The sequence below is a fragment of the Tiliqua scincoides genome, chromosome 1, assembly GCF_035046505.1.
Source record: "Tiliqua scincoides isolate rTilSci1 chromosome 1, rTilSci1.hap2, whole genome shotgun sequence".
NCBI classification, from domain to species: domain Eukaryota; kingdom Metazoa; phylum Chordata; class Lepidosauria; order Squamata; family Scincidae; genus Tiliqua; species Tiliqua scincoides.
Genome location: NC_089821.1, coordinates 144,928,076 through 144,953,985, shown reverse-complemented (window position 1 = coordinate 144,953,985; position 25,910 = coordinate 144,928,076). Strand labels below are relative to the sequence as shown.

Sequence of the window (25,910 nt, the reverse complement as noted above, 5' to 3'; positions counted from 1 at the left end):
TTCTTTTTGTACATACAGGTGCTCACTTGTGTTATACTTCTCAAAATTTTAACATAGGTGGTTTTCTTCTTGAAGAAACAAAAACATGCTAAAACTAGTCGAAGAGTTTCTTTTTGACTTTCACCTGTGGAAGCAAGAAAAATTGAATTAATTGTTACCTAGATGAGATGATGAATTGTCTTAAACACACCTTCCTGCATTTAGTATTTACATTAAAAAGTCTCATTATGGGAGAGAGATTTGAGCAAAATGTGAAGTTTCTGACTCTGATATTCTACTGTCTACATTTTCTACTGCTGAACAAATGGCAATGAAAGTCAGCTTTGATCAGCAGACCACAGAGACACTATTTTTCAAATGTGACACATGACGCTTTGAATTACAGATAGAGCTCCTTCTTCTTGAGATGGCATGCATGCTACTATTTCTGATTTTCTGCTTTCAAGAAATAAGCAGACAGTCACCTGTAATTTAAAATGTAAAATAGTAAAGATTGTATTCAGTATGTGTTGTGTAGCATACAAGTTTCAAGATCCTGTTTTTATGATTGTAGTTCTGCATTCCTTGGAAACCACCCCTCCCCTGTGTACCCAAATGGAAGCAGATAGAAACAATCTTTTTGCGTATGTTTCTAAAATGGACAGTTAGGTTAAAAATTGAAGGCATAATATTGTGTTTGCTATATCTTGGCACCTTAAGGACAGTTTTGGACTTGTGCTGTGGTTAGTTTGCAGCAATTTCCTGTCTGGGATGTACTGCATGTGCGTTTAGAAAGTTTTCTCCAAAACCAATTTTGGCTCTTTAGATAACATGATTTAAATACACACATGCACGTGTGCGTGCACGCATGAACACGTGTTATCTGACTTGCTATGTTGCATAGCAGGAAACATGCCATGCTGGGAAAGGTTATTTAAATCCTCATTATCTTTACCTGTAGATAATTTTTTCTTCTCAATTGAAAACCTTAACCATGCAAGTGTATTTAACAGTGTAACCCTAGGCACAGTGTTTGGAAATATAGTCCCACTGTGTCCACTGGTTTACTCCCAGGAAAGGCCATAAGACATAGTCTAATTCTAAACACACTGGATAGGAAGGAAACCTCCCCGAATAAAATAGGACATATTCATGAGTAGATGTGTTTAGAATCACCCTGCTTGCTGAAATTGGGTTCTCCTTTCACACTGTATCAATTCTAACATTCTCTTTGTGCCACATCATTGTAAGGTATTACTTTATGATTTAAAAGATTTCTTAAAATTTGGCATTCACCTATGATTCCAGCATTTGACAATGATGAAAATAAGGCTGCAATCCTGTATACACTTAACTGGGAGAAAGCCCCATTGAACTCTCAGGGTCTTACTTCTGAGTAGACTTGCTTAGGATTGCACTGTAAATTCTTGATTGGTGCCAATTATTTGACATTTGAGTACATTAAAAATTCAGTAGTGAGACAAAAAGGTTGTTCCTGAAGAATTAGTGATAGGCTTAATCGCTGGTTGTTCAACATAGTTGCTGCGAAATGCAATAAATCTGAAAGTCTGAAAACTAACTAGAAGACTTTGGTCTTTAATTAGCAAAGTTGCCTTATTTGTTCAGCTGTATGTTGGAGAAACCATGAGGTTGTGAGGTTGATGATCAGTTTTTAGGCTTTGCAATCCACTTTGGCTAACCAGCACAGTGGGAGAATCATTAATATGAATCTTCTGTTAAGCTTGGGTGTTGGAAAAGTAGTTTGAAATCTAGGAATTTCTAGGAATAAGTGTAATGGAGGGAGGGTAATTTATGTAGCAGGTCTGTGAAGTGTATAGTAATGAAAATATTAAGCTACATAAGTAATTGGTTAAAGGGCATGGATTTTAATTAGTACTATTCCTGGAAGCCTAAATATTGGACTAAAATTGACCATATAGAATATTGTGCCTTGAGCTCAAAGTGTCATTTCTGAGAATTTTATTTCACTTTCCAGATGTTTAAAATTCTTTACTTTTTGAACCATTTGGTATTCAAACCTTCACTTATTGCCCATATTGTATTAGTGGTCATGTTGGATTAAGATAAAAGCACTTAAGCTCATTAAAGTTCTTGGGTTTTTTAATCCCCTCTCTCAAAATTACATCAAAACAAAAGAATAAAATAAAGCAGGTCTCTTTGGAGAAAAAAAACTGTTTCAAAAATGTGGATTAAGTTTCTAGTGTCATTGCTCCCCCCTCTTTTCAGATGAAAGCAAGAACAGTTTTCTTTAGTTTTTATTTAGTTTGATATTTTGCACTTCCTTTTTATATTCCAAGCTAGTGCTGAAAACAATGTGTTTGCATAATAAAGGCTGCAGTGATCTGTCCTCCTAGAAGGGAATCCTGCTGCCTTGCTCAGCTTTCCCTTTTCTTGAGCTGTCCTTACATATTCCCTGACATCAAGTCATTATAGCTGAGTTTGCAGGATGAAAAGAGAAATGTCCCCCACTGTTCAGAGACACTGTGGCCAGGTTTTCACTACATCAAATTGGGAGCTTCATGGGCCTGTGGTTTTGAAAGAGAACATTAATGCTGAACAAAACAAGGAAAAAAATAGGAGAACTTCAGGTTCATACTTTTTAAAAATTTAATATTGTACAGTATTAGTGTTTACTATCCTTTCTTATTATGTGTCATAGTTGAAAAATCTGGGAGAAAAGTTTAGTCATATGCTTCTTAATTAATTTAATTGATCATATTAAATTTCCATAGTTAAGTGTTCTGCTACATTATAATGTAGCAGAGGCTTTACTGCAATGTTGTAAGCAGCGCTGTACAAAAGAAACCTTTTTCCTGTAAAATGCTTTTGAGACAAACACCATGGAAGAGAAATCTTATCTGGACTATTAAACTCTCATTTTGGCCCTATATGCTACAAGAAAGTGATGAATTAAATATTGTTTTTATCCTGAAGTTTTCCTAAAGTGTAGAGAGTAAAATGTGTGGGTGTGTGTATACTGATGTGAAATCCTATAGTTCCATTGTAGCAGCCATCCATAGCAGTGTTTTTTCAGATTCAAATATATCTCTTTAGGCTATAAATGTCAACAGCATGACAGCTAGACTTAATTCAGCTTTGCTGTACAAAACCGATTGTTCAGCGATTTTGGTTTTGCATAGCCATTTGATTTATTTCATAGTGCCCTCTACGGATTGAAGAAAGTGTCTGCTCTTCAAATGTGTTGAGGTTACTGCAGGGATTTTTTTTATCAACCAGTCTAGAAACATGGGTATTATAAGTAGGCTTTAGTAGCTATTTAAAATCCTTTACAAAGCTATTTTGGTTAAACATGACTCAACTGTAATGCATTGAAAACAAAGTGTATAACATTGTTTTCTTAAGTGTACTGCTCAGGGTTAGTTGATAGTGACAGCAAAATGCTTTCTGAGCACCCTGTCTAGTAGCTACAATTTTCATGAGCATAGTATTTCAGGAAAGTGCCCCATTCTTTTGTTTAGTGTTAGGCAAGCAGAAGAAGCTTAAAATATCCACCCAAGGGCTAAAGAATGTAAAGCTTTGTTCAGAAGTAGACTTGTGAGTCTCCCCCACCCCCTTTCATTCAGCAGCATTTTCTTGGGCTTGATGGAATGCTCACAATTTCTCCTTGATGAGACATTAACCATAAATACTGAAATAAATTGTTAGTGTTCCCATAATTTTTAAATGTTTTATTTTCCTCAAAACAAATATGAATTGGCCACTATCTTAGCTTTAGTCTTGCTGAAAAGGATAATAAGTTTGACCTTTGTGTGGCATAGATGAGACACAGATATAACTTCTTAAAAATAAAAATACTTTACATTTTCAGTAAAAATTTAACTCTGACTTGTTTTTAAAATGCAGATGAAGAGATGCTGTAAGTACTTATGCTGTAAGTAGCATAACAAGTCTGAAGTTTTTTATTAGTTCTAAGTATGCTCACTTTATTAAATATTGAAATGTAATTTTCTCAAATATTGAAGGGAACAAAAAAACCTGTATTCCTGGTAAATTTGTAACCTGGTCTTTACCATCTTTATTTGGAAGGAAGTGCTATTGATTTTTTTGGGGGGGGGCAGGGGTTTACTTTCAGCAGAAAGCATTAGGATTGTACTTTATATAATGCAACCCTAAATATATTCCCTCAGAAGTAGGTCCCTCTTGCTTCAGTGCAACTAATTCTCAGGTAAGAGTGCCCAGGTTTGTAGATTGGTCTATAGACTACCTTTTGTAGAGTTACGCATGCTAACTTCTTTTGCCCACTTACCCAGGAACAAGCTCTTTTGGGCACAGTGAGGCTTACCTCTGAGTAAATTATGCATAGCATTGTGCTGTAAGGTAACTTGGCCACAAATGCAGAACAATTGCTGTGATTGTTTGAGACCAATCTTTACTTTGTATCAGTATAGTTCCTGGAGGGAACCTTAATGCACTCTGTTTGTGGCCCTTGAGGTGCAAGCAGACACTGTGTATACTTGAATGAATTTACCTTTTTTTTTACCTTTTGGTTGGTGATAATAGCTATTACGTACTATCCTGGTTGTGTGCTGTCCAGTATAATTTCTTTCCCAAATGCTAAATTTTACTTTAATGCTAGCTAATTATATTTCCTGATGCTTCAGAATAGGTTTATTACAGGCATTTTTGTTTAAATTGCTTTTTAGTTTTGCAGTGTGTTTCAAGAGCCATCCTGTTTAGATCCAAAGTATGCATATTTGGAAGTAAATTCTACGGAAATATGTGGAACCTATTTTAATGTGATTGGCTGTCTTTTATAAACATTTAATCAATTCTGATACAAGTACCATGATTCCCATTTGAAATGCAGCAAAAAGATGTCACGTTTACCCAAGAGAATTTAATTAGTTTTTCCAAGTATTATTTATTGGTTCTTGCTCTGCCTTTCAGAAAAAGATAAAGATTCAAACAATAGTATAAAGCTAAATATAGATTTACTTGTTCTTGCTTTAAGACAGCACCCTTTATTTCTGAAGGCTAAGACTGCTGTCAGGTTAGCACAGAAATTCTGCCCACTGGGGGGTAGTAGACACTGCAAGAAATCTCTTCAGAGTGGCTTCAAGTCTGATTTGTTTCTTCTTATGCTGCTGTCCAGTTCCTCTACTTAAATCACAAAGGCTTCTGGTGAGAGCATAGTAGAGGGGAGTCTAAGAGGGAGAGAATTCACAGTGCAAAAAGCATGTGTGTTGAATGGTTTACCTCATTTTGTTACTCATTTTTGAATGAAAATAGCTTAATAGAGTAATTTGAAGATCTCTTCAGTAGTACAAATTTGTTGTAAGAAGGTGCCTACAGCTCCTTATGAGAAAATAGGATATATTACCAAGAAAAATGTAGAGCAACCTAGCTTCAATGGAATATATGATATAAACTGGTTCTGTTATCCATGTGGATAAATATTAAGACTTTCAGAATGTAGGTAGTAGTATTATAAATGTAACCTGAACTTTTTACTGCTTGGGGAATATAGCCTGCTATAGGAAACTGAGCTACAGCCACCAAATTTCAATTAAACTCTCCCAAACTTAATCATTTGCAGCAAAGAGCTATAATTTATTGTAAACTGATAGCTTCAGCTGCTTTAAAAGAAAGTATGAAACCTATCATTCAGTGTCAGTATTACCTAACATAATCTCATTGTGGAAATAATTTAATTGTGCAATGGTTTTTCATTTAATAAAAGTTGGTACAAAGACTAACTTTTATATGGCAGTTTATTAACCTTATTCAACAAATAAAGCCGGCTGCCTAGCTAATGACATTTTTAAAAAAAATTCCACAATTACCTATTGATAATACCATTCATGTAGTTCAATGCATGTCAGCGTTCCTTATTTACATTACTTACAGGAACTTTGTAAGTGTAGTAATTCTTGCAATCACAAAGTTACAGTTTAAACAAAGCACTCAATTCAAGTCTTAAATTGCTTATTGAATGTTATGTTCTGAAACTGGAAAACAAACCCCAAAATGAGTCAGTTGTATTAAGGGGACATTGCTTCTAATAGACAGTACACATTTTCCATTTCTATTCTTATATAAACCACAACCCTTGGCCAAACCCAACTTGATGAGCGCAGTAAAGCAACTATAAACAATTTATATGAATATGAAGAAGTCATGGTGTACAACGTTAATACATGGAATGCTTCTTCTTAGGCCACATATACCTTGCTAACACCAAATTTTTGATAGTCATAAACAGAGATAGAAGATGATACACTGTAGTGATGAGCACTAACTTATTTGGCTAACAGGGAGAAGGCTGCTTAAAGCTAAACGGTTTTTACATACTTCCTGCTAGGAATCACTATTATGCAGTTATGCTGGTTCTGCATTTTTCTGCTAATTGCAATTAAAATCTAGGCCTATTGTATTTTTGCAGTGTTAGGAACCATTTTATTTTGCATGCATGCCCTGCAGTTTTTGTTTTTTTAAATGCAGTGTTTTGTTTACAATTAAAAAAAATACATGGTCACATAGAAGTCTAACAGGTTTTCAACAGCATACAAGATTCCAAAAACTTCTATGTACAACATAGCTCCAAATGCTTGTTTTAAAAATTCAATATGGCAATCTCCCTGCTTACGCAGCCCTCTTTTTCATAAGCTTAGATCTGTTAGTTTGGCTCACTAGAGTTATCGGCTTGTTATGCAGGTCACATACTGCCCTTGGCCAAACAGTGGGCTTTGGCATTAGATTGAATAAAGAATATCTTGCATTGGGGTGTGCATGTGTATACACATACATACGTACGAGACTTTGTGCATCAAAATGTATACACACAGATAACATACATACATAATATGTGCTAGAGTGCATCAAACAGTGTATGGCTTTAGCACGACAGGCTTAGGGGACAGTAATGCACGCTTCAAAACCTAGGTGTAGCTGTTTAGTTCTTTTCAAAGATTTATAAAAGTTCTCCCAAGGAGATGAAGAATTTTTTGTTCCTGGACAGAATACTCATTTTTTCTGAGGGACTACTGATCCTTCGCTGTAAAAATGAGTATTAAGAGAACATGCCACATATGAAACACTCACCACACTGGAAAATGTACAGCTTGAAATCTGGTGTGCTCTCTAGTATTTTGCTGGAACACAATAGCAAAGTCTGCTATTTGCTTGTTAGGATATGAATGCCTGTGGAGAAAAGAGCTAGCTTTTCAACACTTGGTTTTTAACCATCAGGTACTGCTATTTTTTTTTAAAAACCAGTCTTGCTTATATATGTTTAGACACGTTGGTTTCACATACTATTATAGGTTTAAGTACAATTTCTTCCTTTCCCCTCTCCCCCTCCCTGCCCTTTCTGCTTTGCTTAATTAGATAATGTCTTGGTGGCAGAGGAAAGATTAAACTTGGGTACAAACTGGAAGAAAGCAGCGAGTATACTTACCACAGTTCTGAAGTAGAAAAGGTATCAAGAAATTCCATTAATAAATGCAGAACAGCTGTAATTCCACTAACGGTTATAAAAGCCCTCCGTTTCAGATCCCAGGACAAAAAGCAGCAGAAGCAGCAGCAATTGTAAGAGCTTTCACTGTGTCAGACCACTTCTCCCTCACCAAGGAGGAGTGAGGGGGAATGCATTCCAGTTACGTGCATGCAGCCCACCTCCAAAGTCTGAAGTTAAAGCTTTCACCTAACAGTGGTTGAATAAAGAGGTGATGTCATAAATGGGCAGGTCTTTGGCTCTGCTTCATTTGGGAAACTGGATAAGCAGGCTGTCACAAGTGTGCATTACAGACACCAGAGGGCGTTGGAGAAGGCAAATCCACGTTTGTGTGCCAAGCTCAGGGCTTTGCTGTATTACTGTTCACCAGATTTAGATCTACTCCTAAAACATTTCAGTCATATTTGAATTAAGTGCCCTTTGGCAACATTTAGATATGCAAATGGAGTTTTGACACAGTTGTGCAAAATATTTCAGTAATTTTAATTTGGACAATTATGTAATAATTGACCAGCAAAAGCACTTTTGGCAATGATTTCTTTTTTGTCACATTTGTAATGAAGAGAGACAGAATTGTATTGTTTTGGTGTTCATAAGGGTGGCAGAGGATAATCTAAATGTAGTTTTAATATCCAGCATTTACCTGCAATTGTAGCAAAGGAGCAGAGTATCTTGCAAGACATGTTATTTCTCTGTAGACACTCATGTGCATTTTGGCTAGTGAGTTTTTTATTTTGCTTTTATCAAAAGTAGGAATAAATTGCTCCGGGGACTTTGGTACAGATATTAACTTTCAGAATTGTGAACAAATAATTATAATTTGTGTTCTGAAGTAATACATTGTGTTAATATGCTTTAAAACTATGTGTGTTTTGAAACGCCTTCCTATATGTTGCAGGCACTAGTGCCCTACGCTGCAGTTATGCCAGAGAATTAGATAGCATTACTTTGGGAATACTGTCCTTTAGGGAATTCCATCCTGTGTTTGGAAATTCTGATTAGAATAGATAAAGCATTGCTGATACTCATGTCTGCTTATCTTGCTGATAAGACAATTCGAAATTACTTGGTTGTTTGTATTGCAATTTAGTTTTATTTCACTAGTAGCTTATTAACTGGGTTTGGTTCATATTTTTAACATTGCCCAGTGTCTAAATTTATCTCCAATGTATTGTGTGCCTCTGAATCTAGTCATTTGTAGCTTGCCACAGATATTTGCTTTAATTCTCTTCATTGGCCTCATTTTCTCAATCTCATCTATAATATAGCAGCTGGATGTGGGAGCAAGACTTGGGTACCATCACAGTAAGCACCTGATAAGAACTGTGCTGGCCCCAGTTGTTCACATACTGCACTTTTTGTTGGCCTCAGAAGACAGAAAGGCCAAGCTCAATCAACTTCACAAGAGATTTGGTCTTTTAATACTCTATGGCTATGGAAATCATTAGAAACCAAAGAAATTAAGGGATAAAGAAGGTGGAAACATTTAACCCTGTTCTTTCCTAGAATGTCACTGTGCATTTGCATCAGGGGAGTAGAGAGATTACTTTTGGATTAATCAAATTCATTGATGATTGTTGTTCAGCAATTCACTTTGGTGACACTCATTCTGCAAACACTTTTTTTCACTGTTTTAAGGGTATAAAACAGAGTCCATTTAAATACATCAACAGGTAGTAGCACATGGTTCAGAATACCTCTATGTGTATCAGTGGAAAGTTCATAACAGATATGCAGAATGCACATTCAGCTATCTCAGTCTGTGAAGCCTAGCCAAGTGCTTAATGCATCAGTTAGAAACTGTAACAAATCTTCTTGAACAATTCCAAAGGGTCCTAGAGAAATAATTAGATTTTACCAGGTCACAGCTGCCACAGAATACTAAAAGGTTTTTGAAAATGCTGTACCTCATGTGTTGCTGTCTTTATTACATAGACTTTTAAGCAGAGGTGGGCAAATACAGCATGGCTTGACTTATGAGTCTCCGCCCCCTTTAACTTGACTCCAAAATGAATCCTAATAGTTGAACTTCCCAAGTTGCCCAGAACATTTTGGGAACTCTAAAGGAGTCTTCCTGAGCCTTTTCCTAAAAAAAAAAAAAAGAGCTGCTACGGGAGTGTGTGGGGGGGGAGGAGTTCTCCTTAAACACTCCCCTGATGTCCCTGCACATCCCATCATTAAACAAAATGTATGCTGTTCTTTGAGTGAAGGCAGCAGTGCAGAAAGTGCCGATTGGTTCCTTCTGTACAATCCAGCTGCAATGAAACCCACCTCCCTTCACATCCTGGGGATGGGTGAACTTACAAGGAGGGAGGGAGGGAGGATGCATGCTAGTTCAGCAATGCAGGAGGGGATGGGGGGCAGTGTGAGCAAGCAACCTTGGGGACCTAAGTGGCCATGGGTGGGTGGGACATTCACAACTCCTCCTTTGCAGCTTATGACCCACCCACTCCTCCTTTGCAACTCTACTCAGAAGGTCATTGGGGATCATTGGGTCATTTATTTAGTAGGGCCAATGGGAGATGTGAGCCTCCCACTGGCAGCATGGTGTGCTTTGTCAATTGTCAAAAACCTGATGGTGTGCTCCCTGAGGGCCGCATTGAGAGGCCTCAAGGGCCACAAGCCCCAGGACCTGGTTTTGGGCACCCCTGCATTAAGCAAACACAAATCATCATGTAAAAGCATATCAGTAAGAAAAGTGATAAAGGAAAAAAAAATGTTCTACAATCATGCTGAGACACACACAGTATCTCACTTGGGCATAAGCGAGGTGGGGGGGCTGCAGAGAATGACTTAATGAGGATGAATTAAATGAGTTCTTTTCATCTGTCTTTACAACAGAAGACCTCAGATACCGCTGCCTGAATGGCCTCTCTGGACTAAGGAATGGGCAGCCCAGTCCTAACTTGTGCTGGAACAGGCAGGCGAATGGGCCTGCACTGCATCCAGTGCAAGTTTGGGGCCAGTAGCAGCGCATCCCAAGGCAAGGGGAAAACATTCCACTTACCTCATATTGCGCTGCACTGGTCTCAATGGGTCTACTCAGACCAATACAAACTTACCCCGCCAGGCCTGAATCAGGGGTGGGAGGCCGGCACAACTTCTTGCAGCAGCCTCCCCAACTCCTAAGTCGACGTAAATGTGCCTTACAGCATACTTGCGACACCCCTGCTTTAGCACAAGTGACTTGTGCCAACCTAACCTGGGGGCTAGGATTGTGCCCAAAGGCAGCAATCCTAACCACACTTTCCTGAGCATAAGCCCCACTGAACAAAATAGGACTTACTTTAGACCTGTTAGGATTGTGCCCTTTGTCAGTGTGACGTCCATGGCTGGCGGAGACCCCGCCCCTTTGGGTGTGCCCAAGCACGGGGGGGCTTACCCGGACGATGCGTGTCGGTCGTCGGCGAAAAGAAGAACGTGAGGCAGATATAGTGGATTTATACAGCCGGTTTACTCCTGTTAAGTTCTTCACACTCATGGGGCCTGTTACGTCACAGGCCCCTTTGTTTTACATTGACTGGTGGCGTCGGCGCATACCCGGCCCGTTCCCCACGCCGGCCTGACCCCTTGGGGCTTCAGGCCTGGCTCTCCCGCTGCTGTCTGTTGGCCAAGGGTATGGGTTTCCGAGAACTGCAGTACCTTGGCTGGGGGTCTGCTCAGCAGTCCTCAGGAGGGCCCCTTGTACCTCCGGTCTTGCCCCTCGAATCCCTGGCCTCCAATGGAGTTTGTTGAGAGGGGGTCCTGGCTGTTGTAGACTCGCCTCTCTGATTTCTACCCCAGGACCCCAGGCATGACTAGGGTCTGGAGGCTCCCAGCCCCTGGCCCTTCTCTCCAGGGCTGAGGTCTGCCGAGTTCCCTGAGGAGCCTCAGTTGTCTGGATGAGGCCGGGGTGGCTACCCCCTTTCGCCTCCTCTGGGATCCCTCTCCCAACTGGAGAGGAGCGACCTCTCCCTTGGCCTCCCAGCCTCCTTATGAGGCTCCCCTTGTTCTGCTCCAGCCCCGCCCCTTCCACCCACGTGCCTGCTGACTGCTCCCAGGAGGCACCAGGGCCTGCTCCCTGGGAAGGGACTTGGCTGGGGTCCCAGTCCTGATAGTAGTCCTGTTTTACTCCCGAGGAGGCCCTTACCCCTGAGGAGGACCCTGCTCCAGGTTGATTCCAAGCCACCTGGGCTGGGCCTAGGTGACAGTCAGATAGAGGTTAAGAGAAGACATTTCAGACCTAACTGACAAATTAAAAATCAATAAGTAACTGGGCCTAGATGGCATCCACCCAGGAGTTATTAAGGAACTAAAGAATGAAGTTGCTGATCTCTTGACTAAAATATGCTACGTGTCCCTTAAAACGGCCACAGTGCTAGAGGATTGGATAGCAAATGTCACACCAATTTTTAAAAAAGGAAGGAGGGGGGACCCAGGAAACTATAGGCTGGTCAACCTATACTGGGTAAGATGGTAGAATGTCTCATCAAAGATAGAATCTCAAAACACATAGATGAACAAGCCTTCCTGAGGGAGAATCAGCATGACTTTTTGTAAGGGCAACTCGTGCCTCATGAACCTTATAGAATTCTTTGGAAAGGTCAACAGGCATGTGATGCAGAAGAACTTGTGGATGTTATATATCTGAATTTTCAGAAGGTGTTTGGCATGGTCCCTTACTGAAGGCTGCTGAGGAAACTCCGCAGTCAGGGAATAAGAGGGCAGGTCCTCTCATTGATTAGGAACTTGTTGAGGACCAGAAAACAGAGAGTGGGTGTCAATGGGCAATTTTCACAGGGGAGAGAGGTGAAAAGTTGTGTGTCCCAAAGATCTGTCCTTGGACCAGTGCTTTTCAACTTGTTCATAAATAACCTGGAGACAGGATTAAGCAGCAAGGTGGTCAAATTTGTGGATGACACTAAACTTAGAAAAGTTTGTGGTAAAGAGTGGTAAAGACCAGAAGGGCTCCAGAAGGATCTCTCCAAACTGGGAGAATGGGCAGCAAAATGGCAGATGCATTTCAATGTAAGTGTAAGGTAATGCACATTGGGGTAAAACTTCACATATAGGTAATGGGTTCCGAGTTGTCTGCAATAGATCAGGAGAGAGATCTTGGGGTGCTGGTGGACAGCTCAGTGAGAGTATCCTCAATGTGTGGAGTGGTGAAGAAGGTTAATTCCATGCTTGGGATCATTAGAAAAGGCATTGGGAATAAAATGACTCATAATGCCATTGTATCAGTGCCTCTGAGAGAAATTCTATCAGGAGGTACAAAGTTTCTTTTGGGCCCCTTTTGCAAAGGGGGAGGGGGGAAACAGAGTGGGGGACAGTGGTGACAGGTGAGCAGAATTGGGGCAGTGAGGGATGAAACAGGGTGTTAGGAAGATGGAGACAGCTGGAAAAGTCTTTGGAGCCCTTGTCTACCCACCCATGTGACATCGGCAGTTAGATACAGTAATATGGAAAACCAAACACAATCCTAAGTCTCTCTAAAATCTTTTAAATATAGAAAATCATTGCAGAAAATTAGCATCATCGTATTTAGGCTCCCACTAGAATAGAAAGTGTCCTGTGCGTACCAAAACTTGCTTCTGCAGCAGCTGTAGTCTTGCAGCTGTGTCCTTGAGCTCCCATATACTCCTTCATAGTTAGGCTCCCATACATTCCTTCATGGTATGTATGCCAAAGAGCCACTGTAGCAGTCCAGTTTCCTCTCAGATTTGACACTATGTTAAGGAGTGTCATGTACGCATTCCTCAGCCCTGCATATATGACTTGCCAGTAGCTGCAGCCACACACTTGTGGTAGTATCCCCAGCATCCTATGGAGGCAACGTCTGAGTCAATAGAAAAATGGAAGATCCCAGGAAATTTATGGGCCCCCTCCTTTGGCTCCTGGGCCCCCTTTTTTGACCCTGGGCTGGGTACAAATTACCCCCTTTACCCCCCTCTTCTAGGCCCTGCATTGTACAAATAAATGGTAAGGCCATACCTGGAGAATTGTGTCCAGTTCTGGTTGCCACATCTAAAAAAGGATATAGTGGAAATGGAAAATGTGCAGAAGAGAGCAACCAAAATAATTATGCGTCTGGGGCACCTCCCTTACAGGACAGGCTACAGTGTTTGGGGCTCTTCAGTGTAGAAAAAAGGTGCCTGAGTGGGGAAGTGATTGAGACATACAAAATTATGCAGAGGATGGATAGAGAGATGCTTTTTTCCCCCCCCTTTCACACCATACCAGAAACAGGGGACATCCACTCAAATTGAGTGTTGGAGAGTTAGGACAGACAAAAGAAAATATTTCTTTACCCAGCATGTAATTAGTCTGTGGAACTATGCCACAGGATGTGGTGATGGCATTTGGCGTAGATGCCTTTAAGAGAGAATTGGACAGAGTTCTGGAGGAAAAATCCATCACAGATTACAAGCCATGGTGGGTATGTGCAATCTCCTGATTTTAGAAGTAGGCTACCTCAGAATGCCAGATGTAAGGGAGGACACCAGGATGCAGGTCTTTTGTTGTCTTGAGTGCTCCCTGAGGCATCTGGTGGGCCACTGTGAGATACAGGAAACTGGACTAGATGGGCCTTTGGCTTGATTCAGTGGGTCTCCTCTTATGTTCTTAGAGAACAGATTATATGCAGGCCTTCTTGATGTGTGTACGTCCATGGATCAGAGCCATAATGTGTAACTGTGAGTAATTAAGACTTGTCTATTTGAGTGGCATGGTTTGTCGTACCTTCAACCATTCCTGTGCAAGTTCTCTTATTTTGAAGATTTTTCTTCCATGATAGAAATTGTCGAGGAGGGAGTATCTCCTTATCAGGCAGAGTAGCGGAATGCGGCTTCAAGGACGGAGCTTGCAACCCAGCAGAGAATACACAGACACGGAGGAATCCACCACCAATTAAGTCTGTATTTACAAATATTTACTACAGCAGCATAGACAAAGCAGCATGGCAGAGAGGATACAGCAAAGAACACACCACACACGACTTTTCACAACCACCATCAACCCACAAATGAGGGCTCTCACAGCCTTCCTTATAAGGATCTGTGAGCCAATCATCCTCTTATCACACCCTGTCTTGTGATGCATGATCTCATCCCTGTGATTGCATCAGCCACATACAGTTCCATTACAGTACATTGGGACCCTGTGTCATGATGACTCAGCACTTTACATATAGGCTGCATGGACTACATTAGGCCCTGCTTATTCAGGCCTGCAAATTCTATCAGGGTTGTGCTCTAACCCTGACAGCCCAACTGTGTGCAGAGCCACTTTACATGAACAGTGTCTCATGTAGAATGGTGCGCAGGCAGATCTTTTTATTTAAGCACCTACTGTGCCACTTCTGTAACATGCATTGAGCCAGATATGTCAGCGTCATGGCCCATGCTGTCAGAAGTATTTGACTGATTAATTCAGATAGGTTCTCCTTATTTCTGGTGGCATCCACTACTCTAGAGTTTGGCGTAGCTGTTGTAATACTGCTGTGTTGCTGAAAATGTTCAGGTGAAACAGCCAAGGTAGCATCCTTAAACACAAAGAGCATTTCAACACTACCATGATTGTGGATAGAGTTTTTCTTGTCCCACTCTAGCACAATTGCTGTTGCATGTGGTACAATGACAGTACTGTGGCTTTCTTTTCTCCAGATATCAAAGAGCATTGCAGCTTTACCACAGTGCAGACTTTTCCTATCTTTTGAAGATGAGAAGGTGCACCTGTCTTGGGATACTTTTTCTGGGCTAGGAAAAGAAAATTGTGGTAAGGGGGGAAATAGGACATGCTGCTACTTGTCTATGCAGTGAGGATCATTGCTTCTAAGTTGATAAGTATTTACCAGTGTCCCTGAGGGCCCCTAGGATAAAATCCCAGAGATAAAACCCATTTATATTATGCCCCCCCATGTCACTCATGCACACACACTGCTGCCCTCACGGGTAAGGAATATCCAATGCTCCAGTTGTGCTGAGAAAGGACAGCATCCAAAGATTGTTCTTTGATTTCCCAAAGGTTGGGGAATGATCTCAGGATGTTTCTTTATCAGTACCCATGATAGTGTTGAAGAAAGACTGTCTGGATCTTTTACAAGTATTTATCTGATATTATTTGCACCAGGAAGTTGCTTTGTCTTCATTGTCTCTCTTGCCCAACACAACCATCTGTGAATGGGCTTTATCAGAGATCATTGTATAGGAGCCTCTGAAGAAGCCCAACTATGCATTGAGTGAAGACAACCCATTTGCTCCTGAGTCACTCATAGTGCAGTCCCATGCCTCTCTACTCAGAAGTAAGTCCCATTGTTCAGTGGATCTTACTCCCATGAAAGTGTGCATAGGATTGTAGCCTTAGTTGAGAGAGCATTGCACCATTGCTAACTGCCACATTCAGAAGTCAGCTTGGTGGGCCTTTGGTGACCCAAGGTCTTCTGGTAGATGCCTGACTTAGATGACCCCCTGATGCATGGTATTTAATTTGCATCCTTCAATGCAGATATTGTGATATTTCTGACTTCCACACGTATCACTTGCTAGATCAGGAACTGTGGAATAAATCAGGTGTGTTTTCTGATGTACATTCAGAGGCACACCTGATTGCAGATGCTGTCTGTCTGCATTCCATTGCTTTCAGTGGGGTGCACATTGAAGTGCCCATATTCATCAACATTGTGGTGCAACTAAGGGCACAATCCTACCTTGTGCTGGAGCAGGCAGGCTGGTGTATCCAGTGCAAGTTTGGGACCAGAGTCAGTGCAACCCAAGGCAAGGGGAAAACTCTCCCCTTACCCCCAATCACTGGCCCCAATGGGTCTACTCAGATCTGAGCCACCTCAGGAGGTGGCACAAATTTGAGTAGACCGAAGCAGCCAGAGGCTGCTCCACGCCACTTGGTCACAGGGTCAGGATATGGCATAGCCGCCAGATCCTGGCCCTGCCTCCCGCTCCCCATCCGCCTCCTCTCCACCCTCCTCACACCCCCTGACCCCAATCTCACTGGGTCCAGATCCGGTGCAAGGAGGCCAGTGCAACTCCTTGTGTTGGCCTCCCTGACTTAAAGTTGGCGCAAATGTACCTTATGTCACATTTATGACCCCCTCCCCTTGCTGGGTCGGCACAAGTGCTGGCCTAACCTGGTGTTTGGAATTGCACTGTACTCTATATAAGTGTTTTTAAAAGTGAGGCTAGAGCTGAATTGGAGCACCTATGCTTTGGTTTATCCATAAGTTTAGAAAAATGGGAATATAGCCTGTCCATTTTAATTAGACTTTTCAGGGGCCAGGGCAGGAACCAATGTGTTGTCCCCCTCAAAAGGGGGAATTTGAAAAGCAGGTTAGAATTAAGTTTCCCCAGCTCTGATCAATTTTGTGGTTGACTCATTGATTAGGGCAAAGTTGTGACCACTTGTCAATGTGTGTGGGCTTCACCTGTTACATATGATGTACTGTAATGCATAACATCATCACCCCCACTCACAGAAGAAAAACTACACTCACGGAAAGACCTCTTTTGCTCTGCTGACAAAATGTTTGAATGCAGCCTGTAGTCTTGTCAAGTAAGTTACTATGTGGAGGTGAGACTCATAAGTTTCAATGTCCAGTGCTTCATTTCTTTGATCAGGTAAATTTTTCTCTCCATTATTTCCCCTTCAGACCTCTGTTATCTGCAGCTCTGTCTTCAATGTCAGTGAATTGCAAAATTCTGAGCATGCAAAATCTATTATTCCAAATTCTCAATAAAACAATCCTTTGAAAAAAATAGTTGTTGCTGCCTGATTCTGAGTCTTCGTGGTCATGCTTTTCTCTTCTGAAGTTGGGGACAGAAGTCTACTCTGAAATGTTGATTCCATTTGGACAGACAAGCAGTTGTGGATTCCAATTATAGGAGCTATTGCTGCCAGAAAAAGAACACCAGTTTATAATAAAACTGCTGCACCTTACAGTGGTGGGGATTTGAACTGAAAAACAAACCAATAGACAGATGAAGAGAAACAGTGGGGAGAAGTCCTCACATCTTAAATCCTCAGTGGCTTAAATTTTGCCATAACAGTGCTGTTTTTTTATTAAGTAAGGTAATGAGGAACAAACATTGTGCATAATAAATTCTGCTGAACCTGAGGAGCGCTTCTAATCAGCTGCTAAGTGATTCTTCTTCTTCACTATTGATATGTTAACACTTGAAATCTAAGGGGATGTAACTTGTTTTCATTATATAGTAAAAGCCTGTCTCACCAACCCTTTGTTAATGTGCCACTTGAGGCATTGGGCAGAGATGCCAGTTAACAAACCACCCTCCTGCCTCCCAGACCCTCCTTCACTGGATACAGCTCCCTCTGTGTTTCCTCTCCATCCTCCTCTGTGCCTCACGAGGACCTGTTTAGGAAATAGAGACTCCATTCCTAGAGGGCCCTTGTGAGGAAGGAAGGAGGGCAGAATAGCACTGCAAAGGGGAGCCTTGTCCAGTAAAGAGAGAGTCTTGATTGGGGGCAGGGTGGGAGATAAACCTTTACAGGCATGTTTGGTTAACCATCAGCACCTCTCCCTTCCTTCACATAACCCTACAGACTGCTTATGGGCCTCTTTGGACCCATACATTTTGCAGTCTGAGCTAGGGGGTATTCTAAGGTGAAGTTTTGGGGATTGTATCCCTGCACAAGTAGCTTGCAACTGGGTTCCACCACCCTGCTCTCTCTCCCCTCCCTCATATGTTCCATTGCTTCCGTATCTGTGCTGGCAGCACCTGGGGTCCACAGTGGTGGGGGTTTGCAGCTACAGCTACTTTGCAGTGGCAGTTTGAACTGCCTTAGCAGTTCTTGATCTTCCTGCCATCCCTGAATCTTTTATTCCAGCTGGATGCTAGTCCTAATGTTGTAAAAGCCCCATAGAACTGGGCTGTCAATGAGTCTGCCTTGTTTCCTCCCTCCCCCTTGCTCGTGATCGCCCCACAGGCAAAGATCCCTGCACTATGCATGTAGTGCCAGATCTATTTGAAGCACCTTTCTTTACTGCTCATTTTTTTTCTTCATTAAGTGTGTGTTTAGTGACAGGATTAAAAACCATGATGCTTGAGGCATGAAGCAAGTAAGTTAGACAGATGTATAGAGAATTTTGCCTTCTAATAATTTTGCCTTCAGTGGTTTCTGGCCGTTGTCAGAGATAGAGTTGTAGACTGATTAGGTGGTTATTCTAACTGATTATAACAGTGTCTGTTTGTGATCAAGTTAGCATTTTATAATTAACATAAACAATGTTACTTTCAGGTTGTTAAATGCTGTTTAAGTGCTGTAGCTTATCTTTTCCACTTATTGCACTAAAATTGCTGTCATGTTCCTGGGGAAGATAATAAAAGGAGCAATTCAAAATATCTCTGTTGGGTTTTGGTTCTGCAAAATACAGTTGCCTAAAATTTGACCAAACAGTAGTATTTTCAAACTATTATAAGTGCAACAAAAGGTGGTAACGGATGCTGTTTACTACAATAGACTACTCTCCCAAGGGTACCAGATACTGGCATGCGTATACTGTACTAGTTTCAACAATGAAATGCTTCAAAGGATTGTTATAATTGCTGTAAGTGATGCTCACCTGTAAAGCATTGTCATATCTAAAAGGAAATTCACAGGAGGTGGAAGCATACATTCTCCCAGTTATTCATTGAAGTAGATTGTGTGTGAGTATATGTTTGACCTGTTATAGTACGATGTATCTTGCACCATGATCTGGAGTTTAAGAAATAGATACAGAAACTTCTTGAAACAGCCGTATTCTTTGTGTGAGTTTGTTGTGGTTGCAGCAAACTCCAGGATAAGTTTAAGCTCATCGTGGACCTCTTTTCCAGGATTTGTGTAATCCAAAGTAGATATTGTGTGATTTGAGTTCTTTTAAATTGCCTCTGCACGTAGCATTTTGAAAAATGCTAGAAAAATTAACTTCCGAGCCCCAGGAATTGTTCCTTCATTGTTCGGTTATGGTATGAAGCTGTTTCCGTGCTGAAGGACAGAAATAAAATTGAGCCCAATACCTGGCAAATCCAAAATTGAAGTTCTGAATAATGGACAGTGACTGTGTGCATTGCAGATTCTTACTGCTCTGATGGCTGCATTTGTTTTTTTTTGCCTCAGATATGCTTGGCACCCTAGAAAGCAACTGTGAAAGCAGTGCTGCCTGCTGGTATCGCTAAGGTTTTCCTATTGCTGTTTCTTAGAAGAAGTACGTTAAAAATTGTAAGAATATCTCCATGTAGTCTAGTATATAAGAGTGTTAGATTATTTATTTACAGCACAATTCTGTGCTTGCCTACTCAGAACTAAGCTCCATTGCATACTATGGAACTTTCTCCCAGGTAACTGTATATAGGATTGCAGCTTACCAGATGAATCCTATACTGGCCTTGCCCTTCCTACTATAGGCCCTGGCTGACCTGCGGAATGGGGAGGGCAAGCAGGACTTTGGATGAAATGGCTCTGAAAAGGCTCCTGCCTTATCACAGAGCTACAGTGGCTTCCTAAGAGCCTGGAGAGCTTTAGGCAGTGAAGCAGCTAAGCAGATGCCTTGAGTGACAGTGGCAGAACACTTGTGATGAGACCAACAGAACACAAGTGGTAGCCCATATTACTTCCTACTCAGTGACAGAGATGGCAGAAAAGGTTTTTTCCCCCTCTTCTACCACTGCATCTATGGAAAATTGTCCAGTTGAGCTATTATGGGTGGCTTTCTCCATCCGTTCAAAACAAAGTCCTGAATCAGGCTGTCTTATTTTTCACTGACCTGGCATTAGAATTCCTCCAACTGGGAAAACTGTAAGGTATGACATGGTTATAATTAATCGCCTTTCTGAGAAGTTTTCCCAGCGTTGGTATTGCCCTCCTAACTTCCACATATTTTCAATGCTTCAACCCATCCTTGGCTGTCATTTGCCTTCTGGTGATGCTGTTCACCAGCTGCCTTTTTTGTATCTGTTTCGATGTGTTATGTTTGCCGAGCATGCAACAAGAAAGATAGGGCTTGTGAAATGTTTTCAGTCTACTAAACTGGCAGTCCCACAACTGTTCTCTGCTGTTTGTTTTGAGAGAATTCATTTCCAGCCTTTCTAGTTAGAAAAGTTAGGAAGGTTAACATGGCTTCCGGAATATTTACGAGTTACAATAAATCTGATGATGATTATGATAATATAAAAGATATCAGTAAAACCCAAACCACAACGAGGAGCCAGCAGAAAAGCAAACGTAAACAAAAAAACAAAAGGCAAAGTAAAAGCATGCTGGAAAAGTCTGTTCTTTAACAACCACCAAAAAGCAGGCAGACTTCTGCCAAACAGAACTCCTGATGTTAGCAGTTCTGCATCTTAGGGAGCTATCTCCTACTGTTGATTGCAGACATTGCTTACTCTCATGTCCACCTTTTAGTTGCATTATTTTACCATTTCACTGGTCTGAACCAGATGCATAGGGACTAGGCAAGTGATGGCCAACTTGTGACATGCCTGTCAAAGGTGACACGCCATGCCATTTTGGGTGACGTGCCAGTGTTCACCAAAACCTGACAGCAACTGGGTTTGTTTTACTCATATTTCATTTTTGTAATTAATTGTTGTGTCTTTATATAGTAATCACCACACATGATTGGACTGTTTTTTTTAAATTAATCTGTAAAGAATTTACAAAGTTACTAAGGCTTTCCTGGCTGCTTGAATCTTTAAGTCACAGATTAAAACACATTATAGGATCTAGTCCCAGCGTTTCACTTTCAATTGTGGAAAGCATCTTTAGGAGTTGTAAAGAATTTATATCCTCTCATCTGTCAGTTGGCTGCTGGCTTAACTGCCAGCTCCTGCTGGAATCTGTAATGTAAAGAATTGTTTTTCTTTTGTGGTGTGGGGGGAACACAAACTAGCAGTGCAAGTTAGGCATCTTCTGAATTTTTGACATACTGAGCCCACAAGGTTTACCATCACTGGAGCAGGCTGTGTTTCATTTTTTTCTTTAAGATTCCACTAGCTGATGGCGCCTCTGACATTCAGCCACACCAATAGCAAATCTGACATGATTGGGGGACATGTCTCATACTCTGGGATTGAAGCTAGGTTGGGGTTAGGGAGAACAGGGGTTATCTGACCATGGGCAAGGAGAGAGACTTTCACTTCCAAAGGTACAGCACCACGTCTGAGCTTCTGGAAGTTGGGCCCATCCTCCTCTCCAGACGCATCTGTTTCCTGAGTGAAGAAAATCTGTAACAGTATTACCTTCCACCTGTAATAACTGACCCACCAACATGTGGTTGGTGATGTTAGGTTGGGAGTGGCATCAGAGATTGTCCAGGCTAGGCACTAGTTGAGGACCCAGAGCCCATCTAGTGACATAGCTAGCGAGGGTCAGGGGGGCGGTCTGCCCACAAGTAACCAAAATCGCTAACATCACGGCGGTTAGGAATAATATCATGCTATATACTGTTGGATACAGAATTTCCAGCAAAATGCAATGAAAAAAACGGAGTGAAATGTCTCATCTCTATCAAAAGTTATGGCCGAAAACCAGAAAATGCATGGAGCCCTATGGAAAGTGAAACTGAGCCATAGCGTGCATTTACTCATGAGTAGGCAAACTTGCCTTTGTCCATCGGAAAGAATAGGCTGAGAGGAATCCAACAACACCAGAATGGTCCCATTCTGATGAACGTAGCCCCAAAAAAACACCCAAGAAGGAAGTCCCTCCCTCCAAGCTGATGAATGTATTGAGCCCTATGGAAAGGGAAACTAATCATAAACTCTTGAGTAAGTAAATGTGTCTTGGCTCGTGGTCAGGTCAGGCAAAAGGGAATGTGAGGCCACAAGAATAGTCCTGATCTGATGGAACTGGAGCCCAACAAATACTCCAGAAGGCAGCCCCCCCCCCATAAAAAGAATAACACAGAGGCTTGAGCTGGTAAGGTGAATGTTTTGTAAAGCTAGGTGGGTCTTGATAGTGATATGCTTGTAATATAGGAACTTAAATGGAACTGGACACTGGGCACCGCAGAAATTCTCACTTATTTGTGTGTGTGTGGGGGGGGGGGGGTTATTGCAGTCAGGCTACAGAGAAAATTCACTTGGATCAGAGTTGGCTTCCCGTTATTTAATTGTTTTTTAAATTTAATTATTTTAATTTGCTTGATGATGTCACTTCCAGCATGACATCACTTTATGACATCACAAAAATTTATGGGCCCTGGGTGTCAGTTGACCTAGCTATGCCATTGTGCCTATCTGATGGCCTCCCTAACCAGGGTGGCTGCTGAATCCTCCCTGTTGGTGCTGTGGTAGTGTTCAGTGGAGGCACTGTGGGTGGGTTCAGTGCAGGGTTTTCCCCCAGGCCCCCAGAAACCTGATGGCAGCACTGGGTTGGGCATCTTTAGACGTGTGGTTCTCACTGGGGTTCAGGGAGGCATCTTTTGTCTGGCTCAGTGCCTTGTCGGCTAGGTATCTGTTGGTTTCAACATTCTCTGGACAGCTTTATCTTGCCCTTGATGGTTCTATCAAATTTAACAAGAACACAAAAGGAAAAGAAAGGACAGAGAGGGAAAATAGAAGAGATTACATGTTGTAATGTTTGTCTTTTTGTTTTGCATGTTTAATGTAACATTTGTGCAAATGCAGTGGAGCCCTGCTTTTTGATGGTAATCCACACTGGAAGCACCATTGTATTGTGAAAATATTATAATGTAAACCCTGTAACGCATGGTTTTTTGGTAATTTGTTCCAAGACCTTGGAAGTTGAAGTTTCTGCCACAAAACTAAGCTTTGTGTTTTAAATATTTAGATTTACTTTTGAATCTGCTTTGCCTATTATGCTCTTTCAGGGCCATGTTTATCAGTTTATTTACACAATGCTGTATTTATAAAACACAAATTGTTTCCTTCATACATACAGCCACAATATTAAAAACATTGCCATTGGCTGAGATGCTACTAAATGCTTGCATTTTTATTGCTGATTTGCTTATACATCACCCATGAGGTCCTGCTAGCAGCAACCTTGAACCCATCATAAAGTGAATAATGCAGTGGTTCTTAAACTTTTAGCACCTGGACCAACTTTTTAGAATGAGAATCTGTCAGGACCCACCAAAAGTGATGTCATAACTGGAAGAGACATCATCAAGCAAGAAAATTTTTAACAATCCTAGGCAGCAATCCTGCCTACACTTATCCAGGACTAAGTTCCATTTACTACCATTGTTAAAAGAATATACATAGTTGTCAAGGAATATGACCTGTCTCCTTGAGGGGAGTTCCTGGAGGAAGGCCCCGGTTTGGTTTTGCCACAGAAGGCCTATCCAGGTCAGGCCCTGGCAGAGGCAACTAAAGCCTGTGCGGAGTCACTCAGCAGGTGTGAAGAGTTTGCCTGCTGAGTGACTGCAGTCGCAGCTGGAATCGGGTGGGGCTAATTAGCCCAAGCCTACCCTCACACAGGCACCCATTGGCCAGCAGTGGAATAAAAACAGAGCAGCCACCACTGGTCCAATGGCGTCGTTGGATGGCTGGAGGCGGAGTACTCTGTCGTTGTGCTTCACACTTTGTGAGAGTGGATGCCTTTGGTTCCCTGCATTGGAACCTATGCTTGTTTTCTATTTTTTGAATGCTATGTACCTGTAAATCCTGTAAATAGAAATTTGGTGAAGGAAGCAGCTGTCTGTGTGTTCCTCCTCGCCGACACAAGCTTTGCGGCCGCATCTGCTACACACACACACTCCCTGGGAACTGTGCCAGGCCGAGCGACCTTGGGCAGTGGGAGTAAGCTCTGCATTAACTCGATGCCTCAACAATAGTAGCCTGTTATAAGTACAGATCTGTCACATTTTCCAAAATTTAATCACATACTATGGGAGCATCTAGTCTAATATATTCAAAATAAAATATTGAAATGAATGGGGATTCTCCTGAAAATGGCTTGCGACCCACCTAGTGGGTCCTGACCCACACTGGAATAATGTGTTGTATAGTTTACTTCACAAGGTCAATTGTAAAGTGATTTGATTGCCAAGTGAACCCATTGTAAAGTGGGGGTCCACTGTATACCTATTTGAGTGTGATACTATGGCTGACTGAAAGAGTGGAAAGTTCTTTCTCTTAGTGGGCACCAGCTTCATTGTGGAACATGACCACTCATGATGGAATTAGTTTGTGCAACACAATGCAGTTTTGTTCTGCCAGTAACTGCCTGGTGAACAGTGTAGCCCCAAAGAACAGACCCCTCCCCCAGATGTCTCAATCTTGTTCATAATTTTTTATCTTTTCCAGTGCTTCCCTTTCCCTTTTGTCTGATAAAAGTAAGCTCAGAAGTCCTAGTGTCCAAAGTCCACAGCTTTATACCTGTGTGTACCTGTGTATAAGATCAAGAGTCCACAGCCTTACACCTGTGTTATCTTTTTTTTATGTGACTTATTTGAAAACAAACGGTTTTTATGAAGACTATGTCAGTTTGAATCATAATACACTTGGGTGAGCTCTGGGAGAAACTGACTCATGGCTCAGGTTTCTAGTGTTTAAAACCTGAGAGAGAGAGAGAAATCCTGATAACACCTTGAGATTACAGGTCAGTTTACTTGGAGACCATGATCTTACTACTGTGATGCTAAGTGAGAAACTGAAGACCTGGATTGCCTTTGTTCTTCCTCTGACCCAGTGGTTCTCAAACTGGGGTGTTTTGGTTCCCCAGCCTGAGGGCCCTGGACTCTGCCCCCTTAAGGGGTGGGGGCAGGGGGAAAGCAGTGACGCGATTCCTAGGATCATTTCGCTAAGGGCGGTGCAGGGGCTGGCATGTACTTACCAGTCCCTTCAGCAGCCTCATGATGTGGGGATTCCTGCGCGACCCTCTGCAATCCTGGGGATTGTATCGCTGCCTTCCCCCCACCCACGCTGTTTTCCTCACTCCCCTACACATACTTACAGTGGTTCTCAAGCCCCTTGAGAGTCTGAGAACTGCTGTTGTAACCTGACATGAAAATGCCCTTACTTGGTCTCAATTGTGCATCTGTTGGAGACGAGGAGATGGAAGTGGGCCACCACTAGCATTGCCGAAGCTTCTATCCCCCAGCCAATACAATGCAAGTATTTACCAGGAGTCTTATAGCTTACTGACATTTCCAGACAAATGATCCTCTTTGTAAGCAGTGAATTTTGCTAATTAATGCATAAAAAACCTAGAATATTATTTAAGGAACGACTGATCATTTTAAAATCCTGAGGTATACAATTAACTTAGAATATGTAAAAGCTTCTAAAGGACTTTGTAAGTGTGATTAAATAGTCCATTATTATTGGGTGAAAGATGGAAGAAAGTAAATGCAGCTGGCCTCTTAGAAGTGGGAAACCTTTAACTTAAAGCTCTGCGTATGTCAGCAAAATAAGTCCTATAAATCAACCAGAGTAATGGAGGTGTCATGTGGTCCTGGACACTTCCATTGAGGAAATCG

At 41.7% G+C, this 25,910-nt stretch overlaps 1 protein-coding gene across 3 annotated transcripts in view; it reads left to right on the top strand.

Annotated features, from left to right (window-relative positions):
* The window catches only part of MACROD2 (mono-ADP ribosylhydrolase 2), a 1,146,647-nt gene that overhangs the window by 99,223 nt on the left and 1,021,514 nt on the right, over nucleotides 1-25,910 (top strand). The window lies entirely within an intron of this gene.